This window comes from Haliotis rubra, unplaced genomic scaffold, assembly GCF_003918875.1.
Source record: "Haliotis rubra isolate DU_JTF1 unplaced genomic scaffold, ASM391887v1 Scf157, whole genome shotgun sequence".
Lineage (NCBI taxonomy): Eukaryota > Metazoa > Mollusca > Gastropoda > Lepetellida > Haliotidae > Haliotis > Haliotis rubra.
In genome coordinates, this window is record NW_025765525.1 from 1,186,853 (window position 1) to 1,194,754 (window position 7,902).

Sequence of the window (7,902 nt, forward strand, 5' to 3'; positions counted from 1 at the left end):
TGAATTCATCTTGCCACAATTTGTATCATTAAGCACAATTTGGAAACAGATGAAGATTGGGATGTAACTAGTATGTTTGTTGACATGTTGCCAAGTTGCGGGTATATCAAAGTTATCAGAACATCATTGACCAATTATATGTGAGAATTTGGCGTGTAAGGTGATTCCATATAAACTCATGGAAACGAATACGGGAACACATGAAAGTACAAGTGTTCCTGTATTTATTTCCTGAATTTCACCCACAGTGCAATACATAACTTGTGAAGAAATCTGGAAAAGAATAAAGGAACACTTGTACTTTCATGTGTTCCCTTATTTGTTTTCATGAGTATATTTTGTTTAAATGTTTAAATGTATATTATGCATATCCAGGAGTGAAAGGATATGAATTCATACATTCATGTATTTTAGCAGGAAAAGAAAAGTTTTATTTTCAAAAGTATTCTTTGATAATGATATGAAATAATCTATAATAACAGCAAACATCAGACTGAATATTAGATGGTGTCATGTTGTACTGTGAAACCAACGAGACAGGGATTTATCTAGGTCTGTTGGAGGCCGACATTCAGTATTAAATTTTAAGCAAATAACTGTAGTTCCCATTTTGAACTTTTGACATATCCCAATTTCTCAGAATTTTATGCAAATAAGAATTGTGTCAAAGGGCAGTGAATAACAATAAAAGTTCCAAAATTGAATTAAAAACTGTAAAATTTAAGAATCTATTAATTGAAAATGCTGTACTGCTAAACCAACTAGACTTGACCTAGCTCCTAGCAAATAACATTAAAGTTTCCAAATATGAATCTTTTTTTAAACTGAATAACAATTAAAAAATAATATTGAAGCAATGTGTAAAGAAGAGTCACATGTCTAGCGTTTAACCTCTGAATATATATATAATTTTGACAGAAAGACACAATTCCTTTAAGTTGAAAAGGAGCCCTGTGAGACGGGAGATTCATAACATAAGGAAATCTAGACTTGCTTCATTTAGGGCTTTAGCACTGCAGATAGGGCAGGGCAGAAGGGGAAATAATGCAGTTCAGGGACTGTGAGACAGACTATGGTACACGTTACATGAGAAAACTTCACGTGATCTGAATGCATAATGGTGTCATCACCTTGCCAGTTTCCCTCTCGTTGGAATTAGGCAACGGCTTAACATATTGGTTAAATATAGGGACTACACTGTGAAGAACGACTATGTGTTGATGGTTGATGGAGGAACGTAGAGGAAGGCCGTTGTCCAAAAACTAGGCCAAGCTTAGTCTTGGAGGGGCTTCCATTTATAGTATTAGTTTTTTAGGGTATCATGACAAAAAGGGTTTGATGTGAGTGTGCAGTCAAAATAAGATTGGTTCCTTGTAGCTAATTGTAATATTGATATCACTGGGATATTTTTTATTATTATCATGATTATTGTCATATTGCACAGTGTTGTTTTGGTTCAACATTTTAGGGTTTATGTGTCTCTGTAGACAAATGTTACCAAAACATCATCATCTGGAAAACAGGGTTTCTGCAGTGTTGGTTTCTGGACAAACAGTGCCTGCAATGTTGGTTTCTGGACAAACAGTGTCTGCAGTTGGTTTCTAGACAAACAGTGTCTGCAGTTGGTTTCTAGACAAACAGTGTCTGCAGTTGGTTTCTAGACAAACAGTGTCTGCAGTTGGTTTCTGGACCAGCAGTGTCTGCAGTTGGTTTCTGGACAAACAGTGTCTGCAGTGTGGTTTCTGGACACAGTGTCTGCAGTTGGTTTCTAGACAAACAGTGTCTGCAGTTGGTTTCTGGACAAACAGTGTCTGCAGTTGGTTTCTAGACAAACAGTGTCTGCAGTTGGTTTCTGGACACAGTGTCTGCAGTTGGTTTCTGGACCAGCAGTGTCTGCAGTTGGTTTCTGGACAAACAGTGTCTGCAGTTGGTTTCTGGACACAGTGTCTGCAGTTGGTTTCTAGACAAACAGTGTCTGCAGTTGGTTTCTAAACAAACAGTGTCTGCAGTTGGCTTCTTGACACAGTGTCTGCAGTTGGTTTCTGGACAAGCAGTGTCTGCAGTTGGTTTCTGGACAAACAGTGTCTGCAGTTGGTTTCTGGACAAACAGTGTCTGCAGTGTTGGTTTCTGGACAAAAGTGTCTGCAGTTGGTTTCTGGACAAACAGTGTCTGCAGTTGGTTTCTGGACAAACAGTGTCTGCAGTGTTGGTTTCTGGAAACAGTGTCTACAGTGTTGGTTTCTGGACAAACAGTGTCTGCAGTTGGTTTCTTGACACAGTGTCTGCAGTTGGTTTCTGGACAAACAGTGTCTGCAGTTGGCTTCTGGACACAGTGTCTGCAGTTGGTTTCTGGACCAGCAGTGTCTGCAGTTGGTTTCTAGACAAACAATGTCCACACTGGTGGTTTCTGGACATGCAGGGTCCATGGTGTGTAATCAAATCTTTGTTTATGATACAGGGAATTCATTATTGAGTACATGTATATTGAGATCAATATAAGAATAGTTCTGTCATATAGTGTGATTTGTGTGTATTCATCACTACCACTGCTGTCAACAAGTGTCAAGAAGTGTAATGAGATTGACAGTCCATGTTTCTGTTGTTTAACAAATGAGATGTTGATAGGAAATTTTGTGATTCCAATTTGTAGACTGACCCCATATTCATGTTTGAACCCTTATTTTATCCAACACAAGATGGCTTTGACCTTGTAGATCTGTTTCAGAAAGATATTCACAATAAATAAATACTGACAAATTCATAAATACAAACACTGTCAACCCAAATCTTGAAAGAAGCTTTATCACATCATTCATTTAATTCCTTCAACAGTTTCGGTAATTTGTTAGGTAAGTGAACAGACTTGTTCAGATTGCACCCTTGTTGGAAATCAAACCCAGGTCTTCAGCGTGAAGAGTGAACAACTTAACCACTAGGCTATCCAGCTGCCCCAATCAGGATATGAACCAGCACTGCTGTTCCAGGAGCAGTGGGGTAGCCTACTGGTTAATGCGTTCACTCAGTCATGTCGAAGATTTGGGTTCAATTCCCCACATGGGTAAAAGTTGTGAAGCCCATTTCTGGTGTCCCACGCCATGATATTGCTGGAATTTTCCTAAAAAGCTGTTGAGCTAGAAACACACTCACTCACTCACTCACTCACTGCTGCTCCAATGCCACAGATTCAGGGAGTTATTCCACAGCGTAGCATGGTTGTATATATTGACACTGCCTGATGCTTGTCGTAGGATGAGGGTGTTGCTATGAAGGTTAACAAGTTCCAAGTCAGAACTTTGAACATGTGTATTATATTTATCATATTATTTATTGTAGAACTTATATGATATGTATGGTTGATTATTGCCGGTGTTAGTAGTCAGTGAAAATTGTATAATCTGAGCAAGGGGACATCCACTAAACAAATTGTATTAGCTAAGATATATTGAAGTTAAAGTTAAGGTTTCATTCCAAGAATTTTGTAGACTGGCTAGATTGCCTTGTCGAGATTCAGATATTTAAATACTGTCATATAGCTGGAATATTCCTGAGTACAGAATAAAACAACAAACCAAACAAAATAAATATTAAGAAACATTTTGCAACATTCTGTGTCCCAAAAGAATTTGAAATACTTCTACTTCCATGTGAACCCAAACATTAAATTAGTTCTCGTTGATGGTGCCTGGACCAGATTGTTGTGTATCAGTTCCTCTGTGTATTTGTTGAGGTGAGGTGAGGTGAAATTGGGTTTAACGTCGTGCTTGAGAATATTTCACTCATATGACGACGTGCATGCGTGTGTATGTGTATGTGTGGCTGCTTGTACTAGCCCAGACTTAAGCTGGTTTTATAGTGCTAGCCCACTGAGATACCATGCCGCAGTGAAGCATGAATACCCCACTCAGACACATTATACTGACTCCGAGCCGACCAGTCCTTGTTGTACCCATTAATGCCGAGCGCCAGGCAAGGACCAACAAGTACCATATTTCAATGTCTTTTGGTATGACGCGGTCGGGGATCAAACCTGCTACCTTCCACTCTCTGGTCGGATGTTCTAACCACTACACCACGGAGGCGGTCTGTATATTTGGAGTCGGGGCTATTGTTTGCAGACAGGAAGTTGTTAAACCTTGTTGGGGTTGCTGTTGTCTTCAAAGAATCCGCTAGTGCAGTTCTGGGAACAAGACTATGCATGGAATGGTCTGTTTGGATGAGGCAGAACAGTTGAATTTGAAGTATGGTTTTGTAAATGTTATAAGTTGTTCACTGGTGACGAGGGGGGCATGGGTTGATGTACCCGCGTTGTTTGTTTTATTTGTACATAAACAAACATCGAGGGTACATCAACCCATGGGCCCCGAGGGACCAGTGAACAACGTATTTATCTTACCGAACACCTTAATGTTAATTTTGAAGTACGGGTACAAATCTTTTTGTAGCCATCGCTAGATTTTGCTGACAAGAAAAACAGATTTAGAGTTATCTCCCTCCCATCGATTTGCATTCTCAAAACATCGGTAATTTCCGTACATCATACATGATCATTCAATGTTATTTGAGATAAAGAATTACTACCATGAAGTACAGAATGAGTTGCCATTGACAGCGGGGTACATTGAAATGTTACTCGCTTGTAAGCGGGGTACATTGAAAATAAAAGAGGAGCGCTCAGCCAATCAGAAAGCGACATTTATGTGTGAGGTAAGATAAAAATGCTTATGGTACTTCGTCCAGATGGGTTATAAACTGTGTAGGCCAAAACTCTTACATCATGTCAACTCATCACCTCGGTAGAGCAAGTTGTGAGATAGATAAGTAAAAGCTTGAAAAGAATATCTGTGGTGACTATATTTCATTCTTCGTCCAGACAGGTCTTAAACTGTTAGAGTTGTCCAAAGCCATTATATGATGTCAACCCAGCACCTTGGTAGAACAAAGCTATACATTTTTGCTCCTAGAGACCGAGAGATTAAATCTTGAAAAAGAATGACTCTGGACATTTTATTTGGTGGCAAAATGTTTTCAGAGGTTCCTTAGAGCTCACCGACAGCAATTAATAATATGTGTACTCAAAAAAAGTTAAGCTCCACCTGAATCTTTCGTATCACAAAAGTTAATCTGTCGATGGCATTAACTTGTAGAATATGAAAGAATCAGTTAGTCCTTAAATTCTTTGAAGTATTATGTGGTTGTCTAACAATAAACGAAAATGTGTCTGTTATCTTATTCTCTTGTTATATTTATTCACACCACTGGTCTTTACAGTATTCGTGTAAGTACTTCGAAACTTGACTGCTTTGTACCGAACGATTAACTGCAAGATAAGTAAATGCACCATAAGAATGCCACAAAAGTATTATCCATAATATAACTTATACAAATTATAGCCTTAACAACTCAATTTTACTGAAGTTATAACTGCATACCGTTTTGTAGACAGACACCCGACCCGTTGTCGACCGGTGCTTTTCTCGTGCAAAGCAATGATAGAGTTACTTCCCTTGGTTACATGTAAAGTTAGGCTCTTCGCTATCTACATATTATATATAATGTTCATATTGATTTTATAAAAGGATATGATGTTTGTTTAATTTGTGCCATTTAACAATAGAAATATGAAATAAATGAATATGAAATATGAAAATAATTGAATACAATTAACATTCAAAGGGATAGTTTCTCAACCTTTCACAGGTTTGTGAAGAAACTAGATAGTTTGAAACTTGCATAACTTATAAACAATGATCTCACATGAAAATGCATAGCATCTGGATATCACTTTGTATGTCATAAAATATACTTTTGTAATGTACGACTACAGGAACCAATGTACCTGTCTCAGTTTCCTGATTCATTTGATACTCATGTCTTGAGTCAACCATTTGATTTTCTTGGGGGAAGGGGAGTATGATTATCTTTTTATAGTCTGTTCCTGAAAATGCTAAATAAGAATTATTTGTTCTAAAGTTCTTCCACCACCCCAGAAATGCTATATGATCAGTCCTCACAACAACAACCTGTGAAGATCCGGGTTCGAATTGATCTTCAGTACCCATGCTTGTCGTAAGAGGTGACTAACGGGATCAGGTGGTCAGACTCGCTGACTTGGTTGACACATGTCATCGGTTCCCAATAGCGTAGATCGATGCTCGTGCTGTTGATCACTGGACTCAGTTATGTACTGACCACCTTCGTGTAGCTGGAATATTTCTGAGTGTGGCGTAAAACTAAACTCACTCACTCCCATTTTGTAACGTAACGGTATTATATTAAACCAGAGCTGAACTTAGTGAAAGTTTCAGGTAAGATAAACTATTTGTTGTATTCAATGTACAAATACAAGAGGTGTATCCATTCAGCTTTAGAGATCCTGAACATCACTGGTAGGGACTATCTGCTGTTAGACAGACTTATATATGATGTATTGTATTTACTCCTGTGTGATTGTGCAATTATTCTATTATCAGTGCATTAATCAAAATCGGCTGCTCATTGAAGGAATACTCATTCCAGTGTAACCAGGCATTATATACTTCCCAACAAAAGTTTAGATTCACCTAAAGTACCCACTGTATGTTATGTATATATATATGGTTACATCGAAGATGAATTTCTCCACTAACTTGCGGGAAAAAACTGCAAACTTTATGCAGATGAATTGTACAAGGATCATGTATCAAATTGCTAAAAAGCATGTGCAAATATCGTGCATGTGAACAGCTGCGTTTTGGTGTAATGTTTTGTTAAGAATTCGCCAATTTTCACTGATTTTCATCATTTACTGAACTCATGACAATAATCTTTTCATCATTACAAATTTAGTTACAATACATGAGTTCATGTGTAAACAGTACCTTTAAACTGATTGGAATATTTTGCACAATCAAGTTCAGAACAGTTGACCGAAGTAAGTGGCTACATTTACTCTAGTGAGTCTAAACTTTTGATGGCCTTTGAAAAGGCCTTGATAGTAGAGTATTATCTATCATCGTGATTGTCTTCCAAAATTCTATCATATTTTGAATGAAAACTTGGACAAACAAGTGCAATGTAAAGGATCATGGTATCATATCATTGTTGTTATTTATATATGTATCCCTTAAAATTGTAGGAATGAGCATTTTCATAAATATAGATTGCAATGTACTGTAAAATGTGATTGTTCCAAATAATATAATTGTCCACAGTGTGCCAATGTTGCCGAAGCATTGTTCCATGACTTGTGCTACTGCAAGCTACAATTCATAAGTGCATCAGAGTTGTATCCCTAAAAATTTGTAACCATTCCTTAATCTGCTTGTCATAGGATTTGAAGCATTTAGCCTTAGTATTTACCAAGATTATACATGTATCTGATTTTCAGAACCCATGTTCATGAGTTCAGACTTTGTGGCCACTTTAAGCAAACCACATGGTATGACTAATATACTTTTTGAATGTTGAACGAAAATTATTCATACATGAGTGAGTGAGTGAGTGAGTTGAGTTTAACAACACTCTGAACAGTATTCCAGTTATATCATGGCGTGTCAGCTTAATGTTGGATGAAGGCATGAACAAAAACCCACAAACATTACAGTACTGCTGACAGGCCTAGAAACATTAGGACGAACCAGGATTCAAACCTACAATCATAGGTTCCTGGCTAGCCGAAGGGAAGCAACTCTGCATAGTGGACAGCAGAGCTGCAATTGACTGGACCAGAGACCATAGACCATTGGTATTGGAACTATGGAGGATTATATTGTGTATTATTATTATATCTCTATGATTATTATATATGTATATACACAGTTTGTTTATGTAACATTATGTTGATATTTCTGTTGATGAGGTGTTTTCAATTTGTTGTGAGTGTTATAAGGCAGCAATATGTTTGTTGTTGTTAGAGGAGGCTTG